Consider the following 20,458-nt stretch of genomic DNA (forward strand, 5'->3'; position numbering starts at 1 on the left):
AACCTGGCCCCGAGGAGGAAGGCACCTCAAGTCCCGAATAGACAATAATGATAGTAAGGGTTCACTGAATCTCTTTAAACCTGAACCAGCCCGTGCAATGAGGTATACAGAGCTTTTAAAGCTACAAAAACTTGAAAACACAGCCATGCATAGTATGTCTGGAAATCCTGCACAGTTTTTTCAGTGATTCCTTTCATATTTATTGAGTGCCTACTATGCAGCAGCACCAGGAAAGGTTAACAGTGAACAAAAGAGACAGCGCCCTACTCTCATGGGTCTCAAGTCTAGTTACCTACAACTGCGTGTGCTGGAGGCTAGAAGATGAGAAAAGGAGAAACAAGGCATTGCTGGGGAAGCACAAGAAAGGAGAGACCAGGTGAGACTATGGGGGAATCTAGCCTTTGTTGAGAGAAATGGTGCCATTTTTTATCCGTTGGGTGGTAACAGAGACAAGGATGAACCTCAGAGGGACTTTAATTAAAGGTAAATGCCTAAGGGCATTTGCCCCTGGCCTCACCTAAACAACCCTCTTCAGTCCTGCCAACGGTACACCTTCCTGGGCCTACCACTTTCATAAACAGAAAACCACTAACTCAGAGGCTGCCTTTGCAAGGAATCCAGTGAAGCTGCCAGGAAGCTACCACGTAGAGAGGTCTGCCTTGTCCTAGACTCCCAAGCCAACCACACAGGCTATATACAAAATAACCTTGAACCCCTGCAACCTCAGTGGGGAAACAACCTCCTTCATCACATGCAAACTAGTTTCTACTTGAGCTTTAACTCCCATCTGCTGAGGGGAAGGGAACAGAGGACAGAAGAAAAGGGTCTGCTCTAACTCTTTCACTTCCATCAAACCCCAATCCTAAATGGAATACTTACTCTTCCGTCTAGATTTCTCTCTCTCTTTGCCAACATTTTACGTCCACTGATGGCATTTCTTGAAAATGCTACCTTCCTCAGGAAGCCTTTACTCCCTGGCCAGAGTGAATGACACTCTTCTTTCTACATCTGCAGCACATGTCCTATATCCCCACCATAGAGCTGAGTCCCTTGTACATTTTTTCCTTCCCATGGCTACTTCTGACTCTCCTTAATAAGGCAGGGACTGTGTCTTGTCCATTGCCAGTGACAAGTATTCATTTAGTGCCAGCTGAATCAGAATCACTGAATCCCATTTGGTACAGCTTCAACCAGAACATTCGCAAACTGAAATCAGTACACACTTACAGGCCTGGTACTGCCAAAGTTAATGCTCTGGAGCAGAGGACCTACCACTTAAACCTACTTTATTAGGTTTAAGACTCAATATTCCCTGGTTCTGATCACACTCTTATTTGAATATTTTGAACTTTGTTTCCATTTTATTATTTTTTTCCCATCATTCCACCATAACAACTGTGCTCTGTATGCTCTGCTCTTAATTTTTCTTCACTTTGGCTGTTTTTCCAAGTAAAGGTGAATAAAAGCTTTCATCCATTGGAATTTATGAACTAGGTTAATAGTTATAACTGTCCATTTCATTTTTCTACTCCAGCTGAACAGCACACTTTGTAGGTTCCTTAATTGTGTTTAACAAGGCAGCAAAGTACAAAGATTTAAAAATAAAAAGATGTAGGTTAGGAGTTAGAAGGCTAGAGTCTGAGGCCTGAATCTGTCATTAATTTGCTATGTGACTTTATGCACATCACATCGGCTCGCTTCACCTCATTTTTCTGAGCAGGTTGGGCCAGCTATAAGGTCCCTTTCAGCTAGGAATTGCTAAAATTCTATAAACCCAGAGTTCCATGAGGCTTCACTAGAAGTTCTGAGAAATTAAATGTGCTCATGGCAGACATACTTAATAATGTGCAACTATGCTTCCTTCCAAAAATTCACTGGAAGTAGAGTTTCTGGCACAGGGAATGCAACAGAAAATGTAAAAGCTTCAAAATGTTTAGACACTCTTGTTTGGATGGTAGAAGCCTCCATAGCACAACTGGGCTTTAGTGCATCCAAGGAGAAACTTTCCTTTGAAGCTCAAATGCCCATTATTATTCTATAAGGAAATTGCCTGTTTCCTCCTCTAGGCATACTAATAATACCCAGTGCGTAGGGTTGGTGTGGGACAACATTTAGTCAATATATGTAGAGTGTTTGGAACAGTATCTGACAGAAAAAAACAGGATATAGATGATTGCTATTATTAATATTATTTGCATTTTTTCTTGTTATTATCATTTCAGGCATTAAAAACTCTAGAAGGGAGAACTGTTTTATCCCAAGATGATAAAAGCATATTCCCCTACAGATAAACAAGACTGCTAGTTAACCTACGACAGAGCTCTTGCACTTGTCTGAGATACTAAAGCTGAAAGCAAAAGGCCCATTCCAGTGCAAATGGTCTTCTGCAAGCTCATTCACATCTGTTCTTACTTTTCTTGGTCTCGGGTTTCCATATAAGTCATCTGGGGACAAAGCTACTTGACTCAAAAGGCATTGAGGGTAACTAGATGGCTTTAAAAACTATTTTGGATTCTCTCTTAGAATAGTGATAATAAAACCAGTCTATTTCTTTAAGAAAGGTAATGCTTCTCATACTGACAAACTTAGACCCACTTAACTTTCACCACTGCCAATCACAAGCAAACCACACAACTTTTAAGAAACACCACATCTCATCCTACCTGGAGGATTTACTACTGGCCAAAGATAAAGTCAAAGGTGAAAACAGTGGAGAACTCCAAGCAAAGCCTCCAACACACAGTGGGTCTCCTTATTCAAGGAGAATAATCACATTCTTACTACATTCTTTCTCATTTAATTAAGTTCAATATTATATAATTTCTTCCAAGACCAACGATTGGGATGCAGCTGACACTTAAACATTTATTGTTGAATGAATGGCAATATGATCATTGACATTTTAGAGATGAGGAAATGTACAGGGATCCCAAAGGGGATAGTTCTGTGTCCCACGACAGATAGAAGGGAAATGGGTTTTTTTAATTTGCTAGTTGACTCCTTAGCCTGTGTCCACACTACCAACTTTACTTCTTTATTTCCTTTTCATAGCAAACTCATCTGCAAATGGTCCAGCACAGATTCAGGATTAGAAAGATCCACCAGTGACAATGTACCTGTCCATGAAGCAGTAAGAACACTGGCTCTGGAATCAGGTGGACCGGGTTCTTGATCCTGACTCTTGGTATTTACTGACAAGAGAGAGGGAACTTAGCTATTTGTAAAATGGGGCTAATAATAGTATCTACCTCATAGAATTGTTGTGAAGATTAACTGAAATAGTCTATGTAAAGTACTTAAGCTCCTAGTAAGTGCTTGACAGATTGTCAACTATTATTTTCTCACTAAAAGAAATTATGATTTCCAGGGCGCCTGGGTGGCTCAGTTGGTTAAGCGACTGCCTTCGGCTCAGGTCATGATCCTGGAGTCCCTGGATCGAGTCCCACATCGGGCTCCCTGCTCGGCAGGGAGTGTGCTTCTCCCTCTGACCCTCCCCCCTCTCATGTGCTCTCTCTCATTCTCTCTCTCTCAAATAAATAAATAAAAAACCTTAAAAAAAAAAAGAAATTATGATTTCCAAACATGTCAATGTCATAAAAACAAAGAAAGGCTGAGGACATGTTCCAGATGAAAAGAGACTTGACAACTGAGTGCAACAGATGATCCCTGACTGAATCCTATACCAGAGGGAAAAAATGCTATTATTGGATCAATTAACAGCACTGTTACAAACTTTACTGTCTGTATTACAATGTTAAATTTACTAAAGTTGATAAATGTACTGTGACTACATATTAGGAATAAAGGGCCATGATGTATGCAACTTTCTCTCAACTAATTTAATGAGAAAAAGAAAAAACAATAAGGCATATGGAGCAAAATGTTAACAGATGAATATGAGTAAAAGGTAGACAGTAAGGAGTTCTTTGTAGTGTGTTCTTACAACCCTTTCTGTAAGTTTGAAATTATTTCCAAGCAAAAGATTAAAAGAGAAGTACTAAACCAAAACTTCAAGTCTAATTCAGAACAGTCGGGCTCCTCTAATTTTTAGATTTTGATTGTTCCCACTGTTGGGATAGCTTAGATACTGTTCTATTACAAAAGCTCTTCTAGACAGTCTGGCTTGTCCCAATGTCCTTCTTGAACAGTGTCTAGAGAATCAAACAGGAAATAGGCCAGAGCCCTTCAGAAGAGGCACAATAAATCATCCCTTTTAAGAGTTCATCTCCAGGTGGTTTCCCTTTTCTTAAGAAGTTTCCTGGCAGGGACGCCTGGGTGGCTCAGTCGGTTAAGCGTCTGCCTTTGGCTCAGGTCATGACCCCAGGGTCCTGGGATCGGGTCCCACATCGGGCTCCTTGCTGAGCAAGGAGCCTGCTTCTCCCTCTGCCTGCCTCTGTCTCTCTCTCTCTGATAAATAAATAAACGCTTAAAAAAAAAAAAGTTTCCTGGCAATGGTTTATATTCCTCTGTGATTTGGCCTCTGCCTACACCATCCCGTATCACTCTTCCCCTAACCCTTCCTGCTACAGACACAATGGCTTTCTTCAGTTTCCTCAGATATGCCAAACTTCTTACTTTGGAGCACTTGCACCTGCTATTCTCTCCTGTAGCATGTTCTTCTCCCGGATCTCCATGGGATGGGCTCCTTGTTGTCATTCAGGTTTGAAATTAAACATTACAACTTCAAAGTGACATTCCCTGATATCCTCACTCCATCTAAATTAGCCATCTAGAGCTGAGAACACTTCCTGGGATAGAGGGGGAGCCAGAGGAGTCTCACTGATGAACAAATTAAGCCACACTCCTATTCATATTACAATTTGGGGCTTCCTTCTCTCCTGCCTCACTCACATTGCTCATATTCCCATTATGCAGTCACTTAAAGTACTATACTTGCTATTTACATATCTGCCTCCCCACTAAATTTTAAGCTGCTTGCAGGAAGGACTATGTCTCTCTCCCCTTTCCAATTCCCAGTGCCTGCCTCAACACATTTCCCAGGCACCTATAATTCAAACTAGCGAAGACTCAGAATTCCAGAGCTTAAAGAAATGTTTACATTGTGTCTTTCCACTTGCTTAATGCTCCTTGATAGTAAATAATAACAATTAGAGCTAATAGTTACTGTGTGCTTATTATATCCCAGCCCCCATAAGTGCTGTAAGTGTTTTATCTCCTTGAATCTTTATGGTAACCTTGTTAGCTGAGGTATTGCTATTATCCCCATTTTATAGATGAGAACCTGAGGCTCAGAGAGGTTAAATTACTTGCCCTAGGGTTCACAGTAGTGGCAGAAACACCGCTGAAATCCAGGCCATGAATCCCTATAGCCCATGCTTTCTACCACTCTAGGATGGCTGCAGAAAATTCGGTGTGCTGCTCATTCTTCCCACTCTCAGTCTGCCAAATCGATCTACCCAACACCACGTGGATACTTGCATATGTGGTAATAAGCTGACCTTACCCCGGGGTGGCAGCTCAAAGTGCTATACCGTGAAGGGCATCACTGAAAGAGTCTATTGTCCAAAATAATTCTCAACCACCCCACTAGAGTAAACGAAAATCCTCTATCAGGGAGCCATTCTTTAAGTACTGCAAAATCCCTAGTTAAAACCCACATATTATCAGAAGTCTTAACTGCTTACAACTAATATAAAAAACATTTTGGGGTGAATTATTCAGATTTTCCAGCAGCGCTCTGGACAAAGAATGGAGCCCAACCAGTTAAAGTTGGGTCGTGGAAATGAGAAATTTCAAGAGCTATCTAGTGGGTGTCATCCTTGAAGACCAGGTCAAGGTCATATGCAAAGACAAGCATTCACATATGTGTAGTAAAGGGCAAGGAGTCAGAAGAATAAGACCGGGCTCTGAAGGGAAAAAAAAATGGTAGATGGTGTGGAAAATTGCCATCTTCTGCAAATGCTGCTTTAGAACCAGTCCCAAACAGCAGTGCTAAAAAGTTATTCATAAGCAGCAAGGCATAAACCACAGAGCAGAGAGAGGTTCCTGCTCCATTCAGCTAGAGAATACGGGTCTTCATCAAATTAGAGCCAACAAAGAGCTAGATAAAAGCCAACAAGCCAGGCATTGTCTAAGAAAGCAGATGTTCATGCAACATGTAACATTACAGCATCAGGGAGAAGGATTTCTAGGCACTTTTCACACTTGGAAACACTTCTCCTCCCACCCCTGGCTGGCCAGTTTAATACCTGTGCTTCCTCCTCTGGGGGCCTCAACCCCTCACAGGATGGCACTGAAGCTGCTTCCACACATGACTGGGTATCTTCAGCCCTGGGCCACTTCAAGTGAGGCAACCCACAGGCTGCCAGAGTGATGTATGAAATCCCTGGAGGCAAGAGGACAAGGCAGGCAGGGAGCCACCTAAAGTGGGAACCACTGCGATAACCTACCTCATTCTGATCGGCAGGTGGCAAAGAGCAGGGTCTCTGGCTGGGCTGGAGGCCATGAGACCACAGGGATCTTGGGGGCGGAGGGGCCCACTGGGGACAAGGACAACTTGCCTGGTTTCTCAAGGTTAAAATAACAGGACAACCACCTAGGACAATTATTTCCCAAACTCCAGTCATTTGGCTACCACTGTTGACGCCTGTTTCCACATCTCCATGCTCATCTCTACCCTAATTTATCAATCACTTCTATCTTGACTAGATTTTTGCATTTAAATACATTTATTTTAAAAGGAAACTTTGTATCATTGTGAAATTGCTTGTTTAGTGGTTTTCCCCAATACTAACGAAAACGCAGAACCCTGTTCGTCCTCGTGCCATCTCCAATCCGCGCTGTTCCCCCCAGTGGTGCCATCCAGCGGCGCGGCTTTGGGAAGCGCGAGCCATCTCCGAGAGGCCAGGGTTCGAGCCCGGGGCCTGACCAGCATCTCCCGCCTCGTCGCCTGACAGTCGGCTCGAGCGGAGGCACCGGGAGTCTGCACAGCCCCCCTCCCGCCGCCCCTCCCCTCCAGCAGCACGTTTCCTGTCAAAACAAACCCTTGGGGGAGGGGACGGCGGAGGCCGAGCCGAGTGCCAGGGAAACCCCGGCAACAAACCCCCAACACACGCTTCGCGCCGCGCCCGGCCCCCACCGCGGCCCCGCTCGCCCACCCGCGCTGGGCGGGTGTCGCAGGCGAGAGGGGCCCCCACCCGGAGCCCGGGGGGTGGGAAGCCGTTCGCAGCGCTGTCGCTGGCATGGGGCCAGCAGGATGTAAACAGGAGCCAAGGGCCGCAACCCCGCCGCCTCCGGGACCCGAAGCCCGCGGCTATGCTAACACCCGCGGCGGCCACTCGGTGCCCGCGCCCCGCTCCCACGCGGGACGCGGGTTCGAGGTCAAACAAGGGGATGGGGGGAGCAAGAAGCGGGGCTTTAACGCCCGTGGCACCGGAGTCCCAGGACAGAGTCCCGAGGTGGGTCGGGGGAGGCCCTCGGGCTGCGCTGGGGCGAGGTGTCCGGGTCCACTGACCCGGGCCGGTCACCTCACAGCCGGCGACCCCCTCGCCCGGATGGATACGCACCGGGTCCCGCGCAGAGACAGGAGGAGGAGAAAGGCGACTGAGTGAGCCTGGGTCGGGGTCTCTGGGTGTCCCCTCACCGAGCACCGCACAAGCACCTCGAAAACTCACCGGCCCGACAACCCCCAACCTCCGGGTCTTCCCCCCGCCCGCTCCCGCCCCACGCGGTATTTAAAGGGCCGGGAGGGACTCTGAGGAGACAGCCCCGGCGGAGCAGTGTAACCGGCGAGCGGGGGAAGACGGCCCGCGGGAGAGGAGGAAAGCCAGGTAACTGCTTGCTCCGACCGCAGAGCTCTGACACATCTGACCTACTACAGAACAGTTTTCCTCATGTTTGATGAAAGAGGCCGAGAAGCGCTTGGATTGACGTTGTTCTGCATGCGAGAGGAAACCGCCCCCCCCGTGGGTTTCGAGTGGTGCGGTCCGGGGACTGCTGGGCGGGGAGAAAAGTGTTTACGGAACTGGGGCAGCGGTGCCGCCGGGAGCGCCCGGCGTTGGAGGCGGGGCTGTCGGGCGCTGGGGGCGGAGCCGAGTGAGGAGGGGTGTCCGGGGGGTCTGGGGCGGAGCGGGGGCGTTGGGGGCGGGGCGAGGCTGCTTGCGGACCCGTTTGTGGCGGGGCTGGTGGAGCGCGGGCCTGGCTCGGGCTTCCGGGGCGCACCACGGTGGATAATGGAACATGCTCCCCGGCTGCGGGTGGAACTTCTACTACTGGAACACCCCTCATCTAGGCGGGGCGATCCAAATTGGGTGCCCACTATCACGCCGCCCGCACACTCACAACCCAACAGACAACGGGGCAGGTGCGTTCCCACGTGCGCCAGCAACCAACCTTGTCACCTACATTTCTGTCTGCACCTCCACAGAAACACCGGCCCAGATTCACATATGGCTGGACTGAAAGATTAGCTCCTGGGAGTCACACCCTCCCAGGTTGTCTGAAGACGTAAACTGCAAACTTTGCGTGCACGCAAAAGATAAAGCCTCTCACTTCCTCTGAAGTTCTGGGCAGCACCTCTCTGCCGGAGAATTTTCGACATTGGTTAATGTAAATAAGCAGCCCTAGCATGGGTTCTGTTCAGCTCTTGTGGGTGTGTATCTTGTGGATGTACAGAAACACCAATTCCCTAACCGCACACATAAAAACCACTGTATCTTCTGTAAATTGGCATTATTTGGGAGAAAGTTTCATGCAGGAATGTTAAGTGAATTTTCTATAGGCTGAAGTATTTCTATTTCGTGCTGAAACCATGTCTGAACCGTGGAGGCAAAATTGGTTCTAGAATAAACCAGACAGGCAACATTTTAAAGGTGGATAGAAAGCCAGTCATCCTAGATGGAATAATTCAAGTTGGGGTTCAACCCTGGCTCTGACATTAACTACGCAGCAGATCTTGGTCAATGGATAACCAATGATAACTATCCCATTGGGTTATGGTGAGGATGGAATGAGATAAAGCATCTGAAGTGCTTACAGCTGTACACAGTAAACACTAGTCAGTGTTAGTTATTGAAACTATCAGGCAAATCACTCTGAACAAACTTGGCTGCTGAGCTCTATAAATTTGTATTTGTGTCTCCTTATGCCACTCTCCCCTCCCTTCTAAAATATACAACTTGATACAAATCAAAAGATCAAGGATAAAATGCTGTTGCCACCCATAGGTTCTTTCCTGTGAGCCTGCCCTGGTTTCTATTGTTTGTTGGAATCAGCAGTCAGGGTAACAGAAGCCTCCAATTTCTATTCTTGCCAAATAACAACCACCACTCAAAGGTCATCACCACCCTAAAAACTCCACAATAGAAGGATTAACCAAAAATATCCCCCCAACTTTTGGACACTGTGACAATGACACATTGCAGCTTTGCTTCTTTTTGTTAGCTTTATAGGCACTTGTTAAGTATTGTTTTTGTGTTATTACATAACTTGGAACAGGTGAGCATGAGTCAGGAAAGTTGTCCAGTCTACCTGGGTGACCAGCGGCCTGACCCTAGGCATGGCACTTATTTCAAAGCTCAAATATGTAACTCTCAAAACCACAAGGAAGCAATTTTTTTTTTTTTCAAAGCAGATGAGTCAAGTTTCAGCATGTGCTGGGGTGAGAACTTTAAGGTGGAGGAAGTGGGGTAACATCAGTGACCCACGCTGGGGAGAGAAAATATCCTGGAAACACAATCAACTGTTACTTTGACATTAAATAACTTGCTATCTGGAAACCTTTTGGTCAATTACCTGACCAACCGCCCTCAGTCTGGCTTGTTTATAAAAAACCACTTTGAAAAATATAGTACTATAAAAAATTAGGCAGTTCTCCTAAAAAATGAGCCTTGTATCTCATTCTTGCTCAGAGAGCACAGGCAGTCATAGAATAAAACCTTCCTTGCTCAGATTATGTTCATGACCTTTTGGGGGAAATGTCTAAAAGGCAAACTCTTTAGTAAGTAAGCTTTTTATTTATTTTCACACCTAATTTTTCTAACTTTCCTTTTTGAACCACTTAGAAAATTCACAGTAATGCAGTTTGCTTACTATAAATTATGCAACAGTCTAAATTTGTTCTATTGTCTTTGGCACATACATGACGAAGGGCTGATCAAAATTATTGCCAGGTGAAGAACTAGAAATACTTATTTTCTTTTTACACATCATAAATCTGAGTTTTAAATTATAATGAGCCCTTGAAAAAAATCAAAAGATCCCCTAATGGAATTTGAATATGGATTTGTAACCTCTCAACCATTTAACTTATATAGAGGAGCTACATCTTGTGCTGATTTAGCACAGTATAAATTCAACTATATGGCCTCAGATGGGACAGGGTGCAGGGAGCACAACAGAATAACTTAAATACTGACAGTGATTTTGCCCCCTGTTCTCTCTATGGGAGTTGTGAGGCTTCTCTTCCTGAGTTGATCTCAGTTTCCAAGCTTCTAATTACATTCCAAGCTTCTTACCAAGGGCTGGCTTCATGGGTATGCAAACTGAGCAGGTGCACAAGGCCCTACACTTGGAAGAGCCCTACACTCAGTTTAATGCTCTGCTGCTGCCATCTTGAAATTCTTCATAATTTTTCAATGAAGAGCCCACATTTTCATTTTGCACTGGACCTTGCAAATTATGTAGCTGGTCTTGATCTCACCACACAGAACATCAGTCTAGAGTTTAAAGGTGCTTATTTTCCCTTCACCTTTTCAAATCAATTATTTTATCTAGTGCTCAGTTGAAGAAACATAACCTGTTTCAATGCCATAGGCAAAAACAAACAAACAAAACCAAAACATAAGTGGGTATATCCCAGGTCTTATGGCCCATCAAAGGACCTTTCAAAGATAATTTTGACTGCATGTGATTTTGACCTTATGTTCTCCCTTTGGAAATTAACCCCTCACATAAGATATGATTCCACTGTAGTGGAAAAATTGATTGCTTGGAATACCATCCCTTTTTCTCTCCCCTGTCCATCTTAAGGTGCTAGGAAGGGCTAAAAAGCAGCAAGGGTTGGGGAGAAAGGCAATAGAAAGTAGAAGGTAGAAAAAAAATTTGGCTAATATAAACTAGGTAATTGGTAACTAAATGTTCAAAATTTGACCGCACCTTCTCATCAGCTTTTGCCATTCCTTTTCTTTTGGTCTTGAAGATAAAGGAGATTTAGATCACTGACCAGTTTTGACCATTTATCAAAATGTTGATGCTTGATCAAATTTCCAAAGCACAAGAAACAGTTTTCCCCTTGACTTCTCTGACCTGAATTAGCATAAAATTGGAGGTTACTTCTCATTTCAGTTGCCTATACTCTCACATCTGGACACAGACCCAGACCTACTCTCCTCACATACTAAAAGGAAAAATGTTTTTAGAACCCACCCATCCCCCTTTACCCTCCATGTGCCCCCTCCACTTACCTGGAAACCACTGTTGTCCCCTGGAAAGCAAAGAGAGTGATGACCAGGAGGGAAGACAAGGCTGGGCAGGGAGTGGGAGGGGCCAAGGAGAGGTGAAGCTCTAAGGAGCACCTATGAGAAACCAGAGAGGTGTTGGCACAGAGCCCTGATCAAGACAGTCACTGTCTTTATCCCACCTCTGAGCCAGCAGATGGTCACGTTCTAAATGCCTGCCCAGTCCGTCCAACCACAGATGAACATTTATGCCCTCACTTTAAAAATCCATTGGAATACCCAGTGGGGTACAGGAAGAACTTCTAAAATAAGAGGCAAAACCCAGAAGACATAAAGGAAAGATTTAAGAAATGTGACTCCTCAGATAGACTGTTTAACACAAAAACATGAGTTATAGAACAATGATTGTGGGGTGATACCATTTCTGCTTAAGGGAGAGCTTGCATGAGAACATATGTGTATATTGTATTTATAAAATGCATAGAAATGGACTAAAAGAATTCTTAATCTCAGGAAACAAACTGAAGGTTGCTGGAGTAGGGTGTGGGGTGGGAGGGATGGGGTGACTGGGTGATAGACACTGGGGAGGGTATGTGCTCTGGTAAGTGCTGTGAATTGTGTAAGACTGTTGAATCTCAGATCTGTACCTCTGAAACAAATAATGCAATATATGTTAAGGAAAAAAAAAAAGAAGATAGCAGGAGAGGAAGAATGAAGGGGGGGAAATCAGAGGGGGAGACGAACCATGAGAGACGATGGGCTCTGAAAAACAAACTGAGGGTTCTAGAGGGGAGGGGGGTGGGAGGCTGGGTTAGCCTGGTGATGGGTATTGAGGAGGGCACGTTCGGCATGGAGCACTGAGTGTTATGCACAAACAATGAATCATGGAACACTGCATCTAAAACTAATGATGTAATGTATGGGGATTAACATAACAATAAAAAAATTTTTTTAAATGGACTAAAAAGTGACCCTCCAAACTGTTTCAGAGGCAGATTGGTCTATGTTCCTGATTTATTCTATATACATACCAATGGCTTATTTCTTTTCCAGTGAGAATGTATTCATTTATATATTACTCTGTAATTCACACTGCCATACGATGGTACTACTCTTACCATTGTATGCCCTCTTAAATATACCTTCGTGTTGGTGGGCTAACACTACACAATAAATAGCTTTCCCATCTTCTTTTTATTCATATTTTTAAAAGTCATGGTAACAAGTGGAACTTTTCATATAAACTATAGAAAGGAATAGATTTGCAAAAGATCCCTCACTATAGTATTTCAAAATTATTTCTGCTGTGAAAGTAAAAATGATCACTTTTTAGATTGTTCCTTTCAAGTCTAACTCTTAGACAATCCAGGTGCATGGAGTTTACCTTCATTTAAAATGCATGTTGTGCCCCAACATGTGACCTCTAAGGGTTTTCTTCTTTTGATGATAAACTGGAAAGGCATTCTTTCCCAAAGTGGTATGAGTCTTAAATAATTATACTACCTTTTGAGGATGAAAAATTGAGAGCCCTGAACATGCAGATGTCTGTACAGTAGCTTTTACCTGAGTTCCTGTGTTTTCGAGTGGAAGGTATTATATCAGGGCACTGAGGGTTTATGACTGACCAAAGTGATATTCAGTGACTCACTGAATTGGTAGGTCAAGAATAGAAACCAGAACTCATTTCATGACTTACTCTATAAATGCACATGCACGTGTACACACACACACACACACATATGCACGTGGGTGGTGTCACATGCAATGTATTACCCATTGGTGGCACAATTATCTAATTTCCATAAGAACCTGTCAACATGCATACCAGTGCTATATCAACTAAGTGCTCAGAGTATTTATAAGCACATTCCATTCCATTACTCTAGAAGGGTGCTCATGCCTTCCAGAAAGCAAGGAAAATGGATTGCTGCCAGCTCTCCTAAAATATGAAGCTGTTTATGTTTCTCTCATATATATATATATATATATATATATGAAGCAGTCAGAGAAACCAAAAAAAAAGTAAATTTTGCTGCAAGAAAATCTGGAGTAAAGAACAATTATAATGGGGCACCTGGGTGGCTCAGTTGGTTAAGCGTCTGCCTTCGGCTCAGGTCATGATCCCAGGGTCCTGGGATCGAGCCCCGCATTGGGCTCCCTGCTCAGCGGGAAGCCTGCTTCTCCCTCTCCCACTCCGCCTGCTTGTGTTCCCTCTCTCCTGTCTCTCTCTCTCTCTGTCAAATAAATAAATAAAATCTTAAAAAAAAAAAAAAAGGAACAATTATAAGGCATTTCTGGCCAATTCCCTAGAGGCATTCCTGGCTATGACATTGTTTATGTTACAGGTTCACCTGCGTGTACCTAATCAGCAAATCCTAAAAAGCCGAGTGCAACATAATTGTGTACATGTGAATATTAATGCTCAAACTGAATTCTTTATTTAAAGGAAGGCTACTGTGGTTGTACTGTAAGTTAAAATTTTTTAAAAATTTACAAGTTTATGGGGCGCCTGGGTGGCTCAGTCGTTAAGCGTCTGCCTTCAGCTCAGGTCATGAACCCAGGGTCCTGGGATCGAGCCCTGCATTGGGCTCCCTGCTCGGCGGGAGGCCTGCTTCTCCCTCTTCCACTCTCCCTGCTTGTGTTCCCCCTCTCGCTGTGTCTCTCTCTGTCAAATAAATAAATAAAATCTTTAAAAAATAAAAATAAATAAATAAATAAATAAATAAATAAAAATTTACAAGTTTATGTAGATCAAAACTTTCAAAGAGCAGATCAATTAAGGTACAGACTAACCTTATATCAAAAGCAAATGTAGTATGGTGGAAAGAAGATGTGCTTTGGATTCAGGCAGACCAGAGGGCTTATAGCCATGTTCTACCACTCATTATACATATGCCTTTATCATCACTGGTGTAAAATGGGGATAATGGTGTTGTGAGGGCCATTTGTCATTTTGGTGGCCCAGCTTCCCAAATGGCAATCTTTAGCAGATCATCCCTGTGGCATGGTCTTAGGTGTGGGTGACTTCCTTTAGTTCCTTCCCAAGCCTGGTTTTTCAGCCTTCATCTAAATTCCATGAACTACCCAAGAGCAGTTGGTACGTCTATTCAAAGGAAGTGTCTGTTATTTGCCACTAGGCATCTTGACTAGGACAAATACCCCACAGTTTGTTGGAGAATTAAAAGATAATATGTATAAGGAGTTGAGTAGAGTCCTAGGTACATTGTATGGATCAATTAACTATAGCTACTAATATCACACTCTTGTTATTTACTGATGTAATATTCAGTTTCAACTGGTCCTGAGCAAGTTAGAGGTCTGTGACATGTGATATTATGCCAAGGAACCAATTTGAATCCACAAAGTTGGTGGTACAGGAGCCATTTACTCAGCTAATGAATGAGCCTAACATATCACCCAATATTTACATGTCAATGTGAATATTGCTATTCTCTCATTAGACCAGTAAATCAGGATCCATTCAGAAAAACGAGAATCTGTTCCACTTAGTTCAATTGAGGGAATTCAATGGGCAGAAGCTATTATACACAGGAAGAGCTCAAATCCTCTTATGGGATGGCAAAATAACCCAGATTATAGAATCAGTGGGTAACGACTTCCATCCCTAGAGCTAAAGGAACAAAGGGACAAAAGCAGAGCCTGGGAGTCAGGACTGTCCAGTGGGAGGTGAGACCACAGAAGGAGGGACTGAGGAGAAGAAGGTAGAACCCTAGGGGAGATAAGCCACCACTGGAGAGGTTTCTTTCAAGGTGTGGTGGTTGGGGGTTGAGGGGAGGAAAAGGAGGGACTGGAGTGGGGGCTTCTCCCCTCTTTCCATCCTCCTATCGCCCTCCAGGGCCACCCATTAGCCAAACCCAGCCTGAAGCCAGTTAGCAAGGGAAACTGGGAAATGTAGTATCCTGGGTTCAGTCCTCCCTGAACACACAGCAGAGCAGGGGAAGGGAAGAGAAAGGATCTCTGAGCAAGTGGAGAAAGAGCCAGATGACAAGTATGGTAAATTTCATTAAGGGTAAGAAAGGTCATCTATATTTTTAAAAGTTAAGTCTGATGGCATTTTATTAGGAGAACTACATTCTAGATTGATATTTGCTAATTGGGGCACTCAAGAAATACCCCAGGATTCTATTTCGTAAAGCTACACTTAGTGGGGGAGCCATTCTTATGATGCCTAGTGCAAAGTCTTGCGTGTGTGAGGCACTCAACAAATGTTTATTTTATAAACAATTCTATAAATGAGTAAAGATTATATTGGTTAAACACTTCACCCCCACCATTGTTTGGAACATTGTTACCAATGGGAATAAAAGGGGAAAATAAGGACCATAGCTGGTATCTTCATTATAAGAGAAGGGTGAGAGAGCTAATAAAAAATGTATTTGAATTGGAATCTGATTCTCTGCTTTTACATGTTCAATTTAATTTTTCACAATTTGAGAGAGAGAGAGAGCTGCACGCAGTTGCAGAGGGATAGAGGAGAGAGAGCCTTAAGCAGACTCAGTGCTAAGCTCAGAGCCTGACTCAGGGCTCCATCTCACAACCCCGAGATCATGACCTGAGTTGAAATCAAGAGTTGGACGCTTGACTGAGCCACCCGTGCGCCCTGTGTTCAATTTAATTTTAAGAAATATTTATTGACTGCCTGTTATGTGCTGGATATCAACAGATGCAAGGAAAATATCAATGAGCAAGAAACCACAATCTTCGGCCTTTTGGAATTCACAGTCCAGGGAGAAGCCAGGCAAAGAAATGGGCTATTTTACTACTAAATGACAAATGCTCTGAGTGGCTAAAAGCAGAGATATAGAGTCAAACAGGCAGATCAGGGGTCTAATGCCTGCGCTGTCATGCGTTGAGTGATTTGGGGCAGGTTAATTTGGCTAGGTTCAGTTTCATCTGTAAAATGGGTGAGAAATGATACCTTCTTCTTAGTATTACACACATGGGAAAATAGCGGTGCTCAGTAAAGCTTAGCAATTTTTTTATTATTATGTACATTATTATTATTTATATATAAAATATATAAATAAAACATACCTTTATATGTTTTATTATTATGTACATTATTATTAGCTCATAATAATGCACACACACTCTCTCTCTCTCTCTCTATATATATATAATAGTACACTCTATTATATTAAGAACAATTTCCCCCAAACTTGGGTATTCATCCAAACGCTGTCCAAAAACTTAGAAATAGGCAAAAGGGATTACTGGATGTCTTTTCAGTGTAGTGCTATGTAGTACCTTAGAGTGGCAGACGCATTCAAGGATTAACTGATTCGCTAGGACTCTGTACCCTCGTTGGACTTCCTATTTACTACTGGTTCAGATATCTTACAATTTTGGAAAGGTAGATGTTCATTTATTGAAAACTGATAACAACACAGATAATTCTTGTCTAGTACCAATACGAATGAAATGAATTCTGTTCCATAGAAAAGATAACCCCAAAGGTTTATTGTTTATTGCCCTGTAAGACATTAGCCAATTTTGTAACTACCCAGTCATCTTATTCTAAGATTTTTTTTTTTAAATGCCTTCGTGATGGGCTGTATAAACCTCTGTTGCTCAAATGTTCCTGAAATTGGCTTTATCATTTTACTGGCTACTCCCCTTTAATTAATAAAATGAATACTTTTTAAAGCTCGAGTTTGTGCTATTTTATAGAGTCACGTATTTCACTTTTTGGCAATCATCCCTTCACCAATAGAGGTCAATCCAAGCTGCTGAGGAAGAGCATGCAATGCAGACCTGAGGACATGTTGTGCTACCCAGAGACAGTGTTATCGAAGGAGAGACAGGGATAAAAAGTTAACTCAATTGATTAGATGCAAGTTCATAGGTACAGTATTTGGGTTAAATTTATTGTAGAAAACTATGGTTAAGGTTAGCCTAACGGACGTGGAAGAAACTTGGCACCGCTTAGCTAAGGATCTGGATTGGTTTGAACTATTTGGTGGTGTTTTTACAGTTTTCAAAAAATGGCAGGAAATGGCCCACTTTGGTGCCTCCTGCAGACTGGGAGGTTCATCATTCTTGCTATATGAGCTGAAAAGATCACTGCATTTTCTAGATCTAGGCGGACAGTGCTGAGAGATTTCCTCAGGGGCCCAGAACTGAAAAAAATAAGCTTGGTGTAGAGGACATTGCCATGAGTCGGTTTTAGCCACAGATAAATTATGCCAGAATTTGCATGCCACCGACCCTGGGTCTCTTATCTGTGGCCTACTCTATTCATTTGCATGATTCACAGGCCCTTTGGGCATTTATGCCACCTCCATGAAGAAAATAAGGGCCTTGAGCAATATTTTCACCCGAGAATTCCGCTAAACATCATTAGATAGAAAAACAGACTTCAGGCAAGCTTTTAAAGCATGTATCCATCACACATGCCCTGTAATGATTTGATTCCATGAAAGTCCCTCATTTTAGACTGGGAGTTCCTTGTGTTTAAGGGCCATATCCAATTCGTCTTCACAACTACGGAGACAAGCAGTCTGAAGGTCCATGTGCGGAACTAGGATGCTCATCCCACATGGCCTGGCTGAACTGACTGGGATTTGAGGTATTCTTGTCCACCAGCAGGAGAGGTTGTGCCCAAATTCACAAGCGCCTTAGGTCTAGCTGGGCTGCTAGTGTTTTTTTGGTGTTCTTCTCACCAGCCACCTCCCACTTGCAGAGTGCCTGGTGGCCATGGCCGAGACCACCGTGTTTCTTCTGGGCAAGGTCATTGCCATGCTTGCTCCGTAAGAACCAGGGGTGGGGGTTCTTCTTCTAGAGCAAAGCTCTGTGTCCTCATCAAGCTGTGTCCTCATCCAAGCGCACCTCTCTGCAGATGCCAAGAGAACAGAAGGTACTTCTCCTGTGCACTGAAGCCCACAGTAAGTGATGCTGACGTTTGCCCCAAACCCTCTGTCAGAAAATGATCTATCTTTACATCATTCTTTTACATGGTGCCCATCACATAACATGCACTCGGCGCATGCATACCAATCGATAACATGACCTTAGAGGCAAAACTTCTAAATATCGGTTGGGAGGGCAGAAAGCTAGTTGATGAGAGATCAGTGATCAGGAGAATTAACCCTGATAAACTTTAAATGTAACTGTTCTTTTCTTTCTTTTTGCTTGCTTGAAAACCGGGAAATATTCAAGTTAATCAGAGGGATCAGAATGCTAATTGTAAAATTGAAGAAGGAAGCATATTCCATTATGTCTGTTTAAATTGGAAACAGATCTGGTTGTCCTGTTAAAGAAGAGCAGAAGATATGTGAGGGCTGAATGTAGAGGTTCTTGAGGAAAATCTAGATGGGTTTTCTGGAGCTGGGATAAGCTGAAACAAATCCTTGGCAAACCAAGAAAGATTAAGAATTGGTTATGACTACCCGGAACTTTGTGAAAACCCATGTTTGATCAAGCAGTGTTTCAAACAATTGTAACTATTTATAAAGACACATAACAATCTAAATATTTCCTTTGGGGGATAGGAGCAAGGGTGGGAGAAATTGGCATGAAAGAAATTAGCATAGAAGAGGGTGGGTTTATTAAAAAAAAACAAAAAACAACCTAGATTTGAGTTGTAGTCTTATCACCTATCAGTTATATGATTTTAGGCAGGCTGCATAGTCTTTTAGAGTGTGAGCTATCCTATCTGTAAAATGGAAATAATAATGTCTAACTACTCAGAAATCCTGCGAAAATGAAATGTAGGTAATATGAATATGTGTCAGTGGGCACCTGGGTGACTGTCAGTTAAGCACCCAACTCTTGATCTCAGCTCGGGTCTTGATCTCAGGATTATGGGATCAAACCCTGCATTGGGCTCTACGCTGGGCATGGAGCCTACCAAAAAAAAAAAAAGAATATGTCAGAGACTGATGAGCCATGCATATCCATTTTATTTTCTTTTCCCCCAGTGCACAGTCTCCCTTGTGGTTAGATATTGACATGTGACTGAGTTCTGGCCAACAGAATACAGGGGAGAGATGGTTGCCACTTTCCAGACTGGCCTTAAAACACCACTCTCCCCATTCATGGACTGTGTGCAGACAATGTGGAGGCCTTGGAAGAGAGAATCACGAGATGGAAGGAACCTGGGTCTCTGGCTGCCTTCTGGTCAGAAATACTCACTAGGACTTCATGAGAATGAGATGTAAGCTGTTATTTAGATTTGGGACAGTTGGCTTTACCTTCATTTACTTTATATATATATATAAGTTATCTGAAATTTACCTTCATTTATTATATCTAATATATAAAATAAATGATATTTGTCTATCATTTATTTTATGTATTATTAATCATCTTATCATTAAAATAGAATATTTTATATAGTATATAATAAAATATAGACTACATAATAATATAGCTATATTATATGCCTTCATTTTTACACTAAATATAATGACATATAGCATATACAATATATAATATATAACAAGCATAGACCCACCCTTTGTGGGAGGGGTTTCAAAGAATTTGTAGACATATTTTATTTTATTTTTTTAAGATTTTTAATTTATTTATCTGACACAGAGAGAGAGAGCGTAAGCAAGGGGAGTGGCAGGCAGAGGGAGAGGGAGAAGCAGGCTCCCCACTGAGCAGGGAGCCGGATGCGGGACTCGATCCCAGGGCCCTGGGATCATGACCTGAGCCGAAGGCAGACACTTAACCATATGAGCCACCCAGGTGCCCAGACATATTTTAAAACTACCATGAACCCCTCTTATGCTTTAGGGACACTAAACCCCATCGATCCCCGAATTTGTGGCCATGCTTCTACACACTACCCTCTTCTTGCAGTGCCACTGAGACCACAAATTTACCTCCCAAATTTCTACTCACCATTTAAGATTCAGCTTAGATGCCATGTGCATTATAACGTCTTACAGGCCCACATTTGGAAGTCAGTACACCTTCTCTGTTCTGCCCACGGGTCTCTGTTCCAATTTCTCTTAGGTGACCTGAATATGTAGTTGTTGACGGATAAATAGAACAGGATAATAAAATCTCAGGTG

General features: G+C 43.1%; 1 protein-coding gene across 5 annotated transcripts in view; it reads right to left on the bottom strand.

Annotated features, from left to right (window-relative positions):
* Positions 1-20,458, bottom strand: part of TCP11L2 (t-complex 11 like 2) — a 71,514-nt gene that overhangs the window by 40,731 nt on the left and 10,325 nt on the right. Inside the window, exon 1 of one of the 5 annotated variants that reach the window (XM_034987674.1) lies at positions 7,527-7,664. The gene's annotated coding sequence lies outside the window, so the exon portion shown is untranslated. Of the gene's footprint in view, positions 1-7,526; positions 7,674-11,423; positions 11,525-20,285; positions 20,405-20,458 lie in introns of those variants that run through there. The other 4 variants (XM_034987671.1, XM_034987670.1, XM_034987669.1 and 1 more) reach the window with 4 other exon arrangements.

The sequence above is a fragment of the Mirounga leonina genome, unplaced genomic scaffold (genome assembly GCF_011800145.1).
Source record: "Mirounga leonina isolate KUSES-001 unplaced genomic scaffold, KU_Mleo_1.0 Mir_418, whole genome shotgun sequence".
Taxonomy (NCBI): Eukaryota; Metazoa; Chordata; class Mammalia; order Carnivora; family Phocidae; genus Mirounga; species Mirounga leonina.